The 11,254-nt window shown below is 34.5% G+C and overlaps 1 pseudogene; it reads left to right on the top strand.

The window, feature by feature from the left end:
* Positions 1-10,017: 10,017 nt before the first annotated feature.
* On the top strand, positions 10,018-10,547 carry LOC149562402 (small ribosomal subunit protein mL103 (rPPR7)-like; annotated as a pseudogene).
* Positions 10,548-11,254: the final 707 nt, after the last annotated feature.

The following is an 11,254-nucleotide window of genomic DNA, read 5'->3' as shown; positions in this document are numbered from 1 at the left end:
TTGTTTCGAGTTATAACACTCACAGGTTGACCATGGGAAGTGCTTTCCAAAAGCCTACATTTGATGCATTTGTAGAAATGTCGATATTTGAACAATCTCAATTGATAGATATGGGACTTCTCACATCATCAAAGACCAAAGCATTGGTGGCTAGTGATGAGAACCAATCAAGTCAAAGAGGAAGAAGTTCTAACAACAACAAGAAAAAGTAGTGGAAGCAAAAATCACACTCTAAGACACAAGAATCCTCCTCACAAAAAGGTAATTTTTATTCCAACAAGAAGGGAAGTAATGAAAAGAAGGATAAATTTTATTGTACATATTGTAAGAAATTGAATCATGATGAGCATCATTGCAAGACTAAGAGAATTGATGAGTTTGAAAACCTACTCAAGAAGAACAAAATTCAAGTGCCAAGTACTTCCAAGGATTCAACTCCACCCACTTCAAAGGGAAAAGGGCAAGCACTTATGGAAAATACAAGTTTTTTAGTAGAATGGATTCTTCAAAGGGAGACTTTTCTTCATTGAAGTAGCAATAAGTATTGCACATCTTTGTGGGAGATGATAAAAAAATGGAAGTTGAAGGGAAAGCACATGTGGAAATGGAAAATTGGAATTCAAAGGCATTCTCTATGTTCCAAACCTAAGCTCTAATCTCCTCTCAATTTACCAAATCACTCACCTTGGAGATGGCAATAAAGTTGAGTTCCTTCCAGATTCAATAATGGTGCATAGTCTCAAAGATTATTCATTGGTTGTAGCATGGGGAAAGTCAATCATGACAAGAGGCTTTATTCCTTCTCCCACTTTGTGCCTAAGTCTCCTTTACATGCCTTATTAACTTAATCTAATTCACAAATCAAATTATGACATGAGCAGTTTGGTCATCTTGCCTTTTTCTATCTTCAACAACTTTGCTCAAAAAACATGGTCAAAGGTCTACCTAACATCAACTTTTCTAAGGGTAAATGTTCATAATGTTCAATGGCTATGCATCTTGAGGAGAAGTTTGATATAGGGAATTCTTCAAGAGCACCAGTTATTCTTTAGTTGGTTCACATGGTACTAGTAGGACCTTTTGTAGTGACATTAGTCAACTAGGGTCACTACATCCTTACTTTTGTTGATGACCTTTTACACTACACATGGTTTACTTTCTTCATCACAAGAATAAGGTGGTTGATAAGCTTCAAGCCTTTAAGAGTCATGTTGAATAGCAATCAAGGAAAGCCATCAAGGTTCTTTGGTTGGACAATGAAAGTAGATATGTGGAAAAAATACTTAAAGACATTTGCAAACATGACGAAATTGATCTTCAAGAATCCACCAGCATTCAGTCTGCATAAGAAAAATGTTGTAGCACTAGGATTAGAACTCTTAAGTCCATGGCAAGTTGCATGATAAAAGCCAAGTCTCTGGATCCTACACTTGAAGTCAAAGCTATCAACAATGCCACTCACATACGTAATAGATCTCCTCATAATGCCCTAGATGGTAAAACTCCTTTTGAGGCATGGTGCAGTAGAAAACTAGTTGTGAGTCACTTCAGAGTCTTCAATTGTCTAGCATGGAAAAACTTATCTTCTAGGGGATGCAAGGAACCAACACCTAGGCCTTATACTTTCATCAGATATGAAGACTATGTTAAGGCATATAGACTTATGGATCCTGGGACTCATGAGATCTTTATGGAGAAGGATGTACACTTTGAGGAGAGTTCACCCAACTTATCCTCTATTCCTCTTTGCACTTCATACATTATGGAAACTGATAGTGATGATGGTGATAGTGCTTCAACAAATTCAGATATGTAGGGTTCTATTGATAATTGTAGTGAGATGTCACATCATTAGCATAGTCCACATGCCTACATTGCCACAGTGATAGGTCTAGTATAGCAAGGTACAACTTGTCTTCTAGCTTTAGTAATAGGGGATGACTATATAGTAGATATTTCAGGTTTGTTTGTGGAGTCATACATAGTAGACTTGGGGGATGTCATCGATGATATACATCTTCTCTTTGATCAGGAAAATCCTTCTACATTTGTTGTGAGGGCTAACTTTGACCCTCATGTCCATTATCTACATGATCAATCTTCACAAGTTGATATGATTGTGGATCCTCATGAACAATAGTTGTTAGAGGTCTCTTTATCAGTTAAGGAGACTATTGGTTCTTTGGAATAGGTTCTACCTACATCCTTGCCAGCTCCGTACTCATTCTTTTTAGCAGTCTTGGAAGGGGAAACCATTAGCATTGACACAAGGATAGTTGAGCAGGTTTTAGGGCCACCATACATCTTTGGACTTGTACCTCTGCCATTGTTTCTTCTAAAGGAGAGGAACATTATTTAGCTCTCATGGACTAGCTTCTTCCTTGGAGCAATAATCACTGATCGACATTCTTCATTTGCAGGGGAGACTACCTTGTCTCTCTTCCTCTTCTTCTTCTCTCTTGTGGGAAGGGACTTTTTCCTCTTATGGGATCTTGTTCTTCTCATTCTTCACTATTGCCTATACTTGATGTATGTTGTAATGGGGGGGGGGGGGGGTCTCTCTTTTTGTGGGAGGATTTTTCCCATGAAGTTTTCCCTCTTTCTTTGCTTTATGAGAGATCATTATGTACATGGGTACCTAACATGGCCTAGTAGCTAGGACCCATCTTGAATCTCATCCTAGTTTTCATAAGCTTAAGGGCATTCTCCTAAGTTGCACTTAAGGGGGGGTGTTGGTGCAAATAAGTATTTACTATTTACACTTTACTTAGGTTAATGCATTATTTTATTATATTGCATTATTTTCTTGTTTATTTGGTGAGACACTTAGGAGTTTGCATACTTTTATGAGTTGTCATGTTGACAACACAAAAGTAAGCAATTCTAATTTAGCACACGGTGTCTATAACACTGGAGTTTGCATAGTTAACTGAGTTGTCATGTAGACAACATAGTTATACACACTCCTATTTTAGCACATGGTGTCTACAACATTATTTTGCATGCTACACCTCTGTAGGCTTATCCTCTCATCATCACACTTACTCATGTGCTTAATGGAAGATAACCCATATCTGGTGGACATTTTTCTAGTTGTATGAATTATCATGATGTTGATTCCTATGCATTCTAGAAACATTCCAAAGGCCTTTATATATAGGCACTCCTAGTGTACTTTCACATCGAATCGAATACATATCAATATTTTGATCATACTCTTTCTGGTCTACTATTGTGCTTGTGCTTGAGTTCTTTGATCTTGGGTGAATTTTTCCCTAAGGCAAATTCGTATAGATGGGTATAAAGGAGAATTGATTTTTTGGAATTCAAATCTCAACATTACAGAGAATTAGTTTTGAATCATTTGTTAAGGTGACCTCTATTTGATTACTCAACTTGTAAAACTTGTTTGCATGGTCCATGGGATAATGTGTATATATCACCAAATTTAACATGTTTGAAATGTAAAGTTGCACATTCATTGAAGCAATTCACACACACTTCTGTGTTTTCAATATAAATGATATCAAAGCTGAAAACTTGTCCTTTTCCTTTGTTTTGATAAAGTAAAAACTAGTTTTGAAAGGACCTGAAACCTTTTATAAAGTAACAAGTAGATAAGCAATGAAATCCCATGAGAACCTATGCATCAACACCAAACAACTAGACAAGCTAGAACAAAAAACCATAAAACATCAAATAGGAAATAGGACAACAAAAAGATAGCATAAAGACAACATCAAGACAACTATTATAATGTCTTTAGTAAGTCAACAACTTGATTAGCTAGTCATGTTCATGTTCATAGCAAAGGCCCTCAACTCATTAATCTCTCTGTCATCCATAACCTCTATCTTCTTTGAATATTCCCTTGTGCACTTGTTGGGTCCTTGATCATATTTCATATCCTTTGTACCCTGGTTTCTCCTCTATTCTCCGCAACAACATTCAATATGGAACAAATTTGATCAAAAAAATTCATTAACCCATTCTCAACACTGCCAAATCTATTCTCCATGGTATCCACCTTCTTTTATATGTCCTTCAACATTTGTTCCACAGCTCTATTTTTTGCCTCAAGAGGTGGGACTCTCTTCATCAAGTTCTTAACTTCAACAACATTCCCAATCACATCCGAGAGCCTATCCAAATGTTGACCTAAAGTCAACTCACCTTTATTAGTCTTGACTAGATGTTCAAACTCCCTTCTGATATCCTTCATCTATTCCTTTAGATTGCTAATGTCCCTTCTCATCTCACTGGGGTTGCCAAAGAAACCCTTAAAATACACTTGATCATCTTGGGCACTGGTCTGGTTCAATTTTTCCTCATCAATGTCCAAATAATCTTTCCCAAGGTCAGCATCCTCAATGTCTTTATCCTTAGCCTTCCCTTGAGTCAAAATATTCTTGCCCTTTAGGTCCTCCTTTTTTTGGATCAGAATATCATCATCTGAGGGGATGTTCAAACATTTCTCATCCTTCTTCGAACTATTTTTTATTTTAAATCTACTAATTTTAATTCCCTTAGTCTTCTTCCATTTTTCCTCTTCAAAATCCTCATCTTTTCTAGTATTTGTCTCATAATCCACCTCATTTCTTTTCATTTCCTTATATGTTGATCCCTAAGGGGAAATAGTTTTCCTCTTTTTATCCATCAGCTCAACTTCTTCTTCCTTAGTATCATCTTCATTGGCTTCATTTTAGTCAGTTCCCTCAGTATCACTTTCGAAAGTTTTTTTGTTGAAGTGAGGTCTACCCACTTTTTAGGACTTCAATAAATTCATATCCAACACCATCAAACCCTCATGAAAAGAATGTTCTCTTTGGGGTCATTCTGAAGGGCTAAGATGGTGGTATCTAGAGATTGCCTTAGGTAGAAAGGGAAATATATTCTAACCCTATGCCTAAAGTGATTAATCAACATGAAGTGGTGGCCATAAATCTTAGTAAAACAACCATCTAGGGTTAAATACTCAATAAAAACAAACATAACTAACCTCCAGGGTGTAGAAATAGAATGTGGGCTGAAGTAAGAGTTGCCAATTTTGACCAACCTATTTCTCTCCTTGGTCATCTCCACAAACTTGTCCAAAACTTTATCAAAAATATTCTCCTCTGTATAAAAATTGATAGCTTCCACTTCCATGCTAGTGGCTTTGGTGATAATATCCTTTGTGACTTCTATTCTTTGATCACCCACCAAAATGCTACGGTTCTTCCAAGTTTTGATGAACTACTTGGTGATAGTCGAGTTGCTTCCCTTGAGTTTCTCCATGAAACTCGTAAAGCTACCATATTCTAAAATATCCAAAATTTGTGGCTTCTACTTCCATTCGTTGCAACTTCCTAGCTCACACCTCTTTCTCCTACCTCCCATATTCCTCAATCTACAAAAATTGCTATCCTTACCAGCAAGCTCAAGAAAATTGGAGTTCTCAATTTCATAATCATGACATCCTTTTCCCTTTTGCAATAATACCCACAATTTTTGTGGTAATAAGTGAGCAGTTTCATCAAACATAATCATAATCTATGATCCCCCACTCCAAAACATCTCATAATTACCACTAATTGCCATTTTTATCATTATTAAAACATTTTTGTCTACTTCCAATTCTATCGTACTCTATCAAAGATAACTCATCAATTGGGATGTTATTACCATTATTCCAATTCATCTTCATGTGACTTTTACAAGAAACATTTGTCACCTAGTCAACCACTTTGTTGGTTTCTTTGTAATTACAGGTAATAACACATTCCACAAGAGAATTGATCAAATTTATAGCTTTGCATATAATGTTATGAATGGTCCATGAGGGGTTATTAACTTTGTTGAGCCAATTAATGATATTTAGAGAATCCCCTTCAAGCCAAATTGTCTCCATATTCATACTCTTAGCATATAATAGACCATAAAGAGCCACACTAGCTTCTGCTATGTAATTTGTATGCTTTCCAATAGGGATTCATAGCACCAATACTATCCCCATTTTCATTTTTGGTAACAATACCACACCCCATAATCCCTAGATTACCATTAGAAGACCCATTAAAATTAATCTTATACCATCCCTTTGGTGGGAAGTCCCATCCAACCATGCTTCTAAGATTTCTTTCACTTTGAGAGTTGCTAATCCCTTCCACTTTCCAATTCTTAATTACATTGACTTCCCACTCATCAAGAGGCTCTATGGTTTTCCCACTTAGTCTGACATTCTCTATCACCATACTCTTGATCTTGTGAAAGATCTGATTAAAGTTTGACTTCTTGCCCCTACATACCCTATCATTTCTTTCCTTCCAAACACCCCAACATAAATAAGGTAGAATAAAGTTCCATAAATTATTAATCAAGCTATTACAGGAGGGAAACTTCCAAGCTAAGAAAAAATCTTGGATACTGAAAGGGAGAAATCACTCCATCTCCAAAAGCCTAAATATCATTTCCCATAAGCTTCTAGTGTAGTAGCAATGAATGGTCAAATGATTAACTGATTCTTCCAATTCCTTGCATAGATAACATCTACTAATAAGAGACAAACCTTTATTCTTTAAATTATCAGCACTAAGGATTTTATCCCACAATAAGATCCAAAAAAAGATGTTAACTTTAGGTGGTAGGCCTTTGAACCAGGCTTTAGCCTAGCAAGGTTCATGAAAATGTTCAAAGGTATAACCATATAGAGAAGAGACAAAAAATAGTTCATTAGGATTAAAATTCCATATTAGAGAATCCTCTTCATTAACTAGAAATACAACATTCAAAATTTTATTAAGGTTATTCAGAGAATCATCCACTTTGGTAAGATCCACCCATTTGTCTCCTTCCCAATAGTCTACAACGTCCAACCCAAAGAAAGACTTGCATTGCACCATATAGCCATTCAACTATTGGTCAAAACACAGATCATGATCAAGAATCCATATGTCTTCCCAGAATTGAATAGTTTCACCATTGCCTACCTTCCATCTCACTCCTTTATTTATAATCTTCTCATTTTTCTGAGCCCGCTTCTAGGTAGTTGAGCCCCTTGAACTTCATCACTGCTAAGAAAAAGATTGAAACTTTTGTTCTCCAAATTATAATTGTTATTCCATATGCCTTTCCATTCTCCAACATCATTATACAATCTCCACATGAGTTTAGCAAGTAAGAAACCATTCATATTATTTACCTTTATTAATCCCATACCACCTTTTAAAATGGGCTTACAAACCTTATCCCATGCAATCAGTGTCATTCTTTTCTTCTTTTCCATCCTAATCCATAAGAAGTTCCTCTTGATTCTTTCAATAGTCATAACAAATTTTCTAGGTATCTTAAAAACACTCCAAACATATAGGGGGATGCTTTGAATGATAGATTTTAGCACAATTATCTTACTAGCCTAGCTAAGGAGGGATCCTTTCCAACCTTTTCCTTTGTTTATATTGAACTAGTGGATTTATTTTATCATTGTAACACAACATTTTATCATCCATCTAGTTTTTCCATAGGTTTAAATTTTTAAAAGGAGTGATGACTGAAGTGGCACTTTTCTTTATAGAGATTCATGTACTCTAAACATCATTCTCTTTGGATTCAAATGTGTGGAAGTACCAATTTCCTAGATATTTTTGTTTGGGTTAGGAAAAATGTTGACATGCTCTATAGCATCTCCTTCTTCTTGAAACAAGAATGTGAACTCACCTATTACTTTGTGTTCTGAGCATGTAATCTCCATTTCACATATTATAATCCACCTACATAATTAAATTGATTTTTTCATACTACTAGTGTATCATAGGTGTAATAAAATGAGATTGTCGTAATTTAGTACAACCATTGTAGTTGTTAACTTGCCTTGAGTTATAAATTGTTGCACAAGTATATATATTGGTAGTTGAACTATAGAGCCTCTCTAAATTGTCTTTGAAGCTATGAAATCCTGGCAACATACATTTCTACAAGTGCACTTCATCAAAGATATCTCACTTGTACCTAATTGTTGATTCAAATTTGTTTCCAAGTAGACTGGAAGCTGTGAATGTACACCCAAAGCATTTTTTTCCATGTTCTTGATTCTATCCTCCATCAAAGAGATAGCCATATCTTAGAAGAGGTGAAGTTTTCCTACAAAATTGTATCTAGTTTCCATTAGTGGGTAAGCATTTTCTCATCTACAAACATGGTTATAATACTGTGAGTGAACTTAACTTATACCCCCATTAAATAATTATTTTAAGGTGCTAGTTAAGAAATAAAAACAACTAAGACTCAAGAAGAGGGCATCCAGGCAATTACCAAATATGTCAAAACGCTTACCAACATCTACCAATGGAACACCCTTCTGTATATTCTAAATAGATTCTAGTACATTAAAATAATATGTGAGTTCTTCTTCACCCTTGTGGTGAAGCCTAATCTTCTTTTAATATTGTACTTCATTTTTTTATTTTATTTTTGTAAAGAGGGAAGATTGAGAGTAGTGGATAGAAGACATTTCTATGCACTCATCTCTGGTGGAATCATAGAATAGAATTCATCAAAAATGTCTATAGCAATAATCTCAATGTGATCAGCATGGATAATAAGTTCAAAAAATGCTTTATCTCTTAGGAGAAGGCCAGAATTTGTTAGCTACTTGGTCAAAATATTAACAATGATAGGCTAAAGTTTATGAATATCATGAAAAGGGAAATGACCATCTACTGTAGCATAGAGGTAAGGTTCCTTCTCATTCTTATTCTATAACAAATACATTGGAAACCATTTGTTGAGAGAGCATTATAGAAGAAGATGATTCCATGGAATCTCTATTGGGTCACAAAATGGTCCTCATTTGTCACCTTGAGATTGGATACTAACATTACTTTGTTCCACCCTTTACAAATGTTATTTTCCCTCATCAATGATGCCACCATAAGTATTCTCAAAATATCCTCCACCATGTTATAACCCAGATCAAGATTGTTATTATTAATATTGAATTTCTCATCCCATCCACATCTTTTTCTAACAATGCCCAAATGACATAGGATTCTTCCCAACACTGCATTGTTCATCTCAAATCTTTGTGTTAATAGATAATGATCACTTCTTGTTGCCCAAATAATTTATTATTCAATGTATATTTATATGTAACCTTTGATTGAAATCAAGCCAAAGAAGAATGTAAATGGGTACCATCCATTCGATTATCCATCATGCAATTGACTTAAACTAAACTTTAGTACTTAACACCAGTTGAACATTATTTAATAGAGATGACATTGCTTGATATGGGTTATAGCCTAATGTTATCACATTCAACACACTCATGAATGATTTTTTCATAAGAGGGAGCATAGGGGAGGCTCAATACCTCCTATCTGAAATGTTGAATTTCTTTTCTCAAGTTGTACTTGTACTAGATAGCAATCATGATTCTCAAGTTAATAGTTTTGAATTGGGTATTGATGCTAAGGATGGAGAGTACCAACAAGGTAATTTTATAAAGCCAAAGCATATTACTTATACAAACTTGACAAGAATATAGTGTAGATAAATAAATCTCTATGAAGCATTTACTTTCTTTGAGGAAATGGTGAGAGTTGATATCATGCTTGATGAAATAACTTATAGTTATCTTATTAATGAGCTTTCCAAAGAGGGAAAGCTATTGGAAGTGATAGATCTTGCTATAGATTATGTAAAAGCATACGAAGCACATTCTACATGATGAAATGGTGAGAAAATGTAATGTTACAATTTTTTTTTTTTAATGTTAGATGAGATGGAAAACATGCAATCATAGGAAAAAAGGGAAAACATGATAAAGTAGTAGAAATGTTTATTGTAATGCATGAGAAGGGTTTGATGTCATGTAATATAACTTACAACATTGTAATTGATAGATATTGTAAGAAAGGAAATCTAGAAGAATATTTTTCTTTGCACAATGAAATGATACAACATGGTTTGATTCATAATGTTGTTATAATTGATGCACTATTCAATGGTTTAAGGAAAATGGGTAACATGCAATAAGCAATGGAACTATTCCAAAATATGTATGAGAAGGGTTTAATTCCAGATAAAGAAATAGAGCCCTTGGATGAGATGCATAGAAAAGGAATTCCCCCATATATATCACTCATAGAACTATGGTTTCTACTTGTATCGAGAAGTGCACCCCCAAAAGAACTTTTTTAGATGGACAAGAAATTTGTAGAGAAAGGTCTTGTACCTAATCTTGTGACCTATAACACATTGATTGCAACATTTTTCTCAAAAAGAATGACACAAGAAAAGGTACTTTGGAGTTCAATGTTAGAAAAAGAAATAGTATTAGATATATCCACTTATAATGTACTTATAAATGGCCATTGTAATAACATGAATATGGAAGAGTCATTATGGTTGTGTGGTGAACTAATAAGAAGAGGCATGCTACCAACCATTATAACTTACAATATACTACTACTTAGTGGCATTTATGGAATAGGAACGTTACACTAGGAAGATTTAATTTGTTTAAGGAAATAGTTAAAAGAGGCCTTGTTCTAGATTTTGTCACCTAGAGAAAAACCTAATAATTACCATAAGATTTTTTGCATTTAAATATTGATATTGTGAGTACTAGAGATGGTCAAAGATTCCAATGAAAGGGCACTCAAATAAAACTTCTTAATAGTTTTGAATACCCAAATGAGATAGTGACTTAGGTATTTCTTGGGAAGAAGAAATGGTCGAGAGTGACTCACCAGAGACAAAAAAGAAAAAGAAAAAGACACTCCATCAATAAACTAATGTCACACTCCCTATTCCATGTATAGTAATGATAACTGAACTTTTCTTTATAATGACCTTCTTTTTTCAAAAGCATTCAATCGAATCCATAAAAAAGTGCAAAAATCAAACATTAGAAATTGTCAGCACTTTGATAGCCATAAGTTGTGAAGATATAAATTTTAAGAATATATTGCAAGGATAAACCAATGTTATTTTATTTCCTCAATTTTCTATTTTGATAGATTTGAATACCAACTAAAAGAAATGATAGGAAAAGTCTATGTACTAAATTCTAGTAGCTTTGGATGCCTCATAAATTAGTTTTCCAAAACTAGAGAGAGAGAGAGGGATAGAAAATATATTTCTCAAAAGTTTACTCGATAAGAGTTTGGTTCCAACATGTTGATTAATGTTACCAAATTCTTGATTTATAAACTTTTTCTTCTTTGGTCAGCTTCGGCTCCTACTAGGGCTTTTGCATCTAGCTTTGGCTCCC

The sequence above is a fragment of the Cupressus sempervirens genome, chromosome 4, assembly GCF_028749045.1.
Source record: "Cupressus sempervirens isolate cs-2001-9-10 chromosome 4, ASM2874904v1, whole genome shotgun sequence".
Classification (NCBI taxonomy): Eukaryota; Viridiplantae; Streptophyta; class Pinopsida; order Cupressales; family Cupressaceae; genus Cupressus; species Cupressus sempervirens.
Note: the sequence above shows the minus strand (reverse complement) of the source record. Positions and strands in the feature narration are given on the sequence as shown.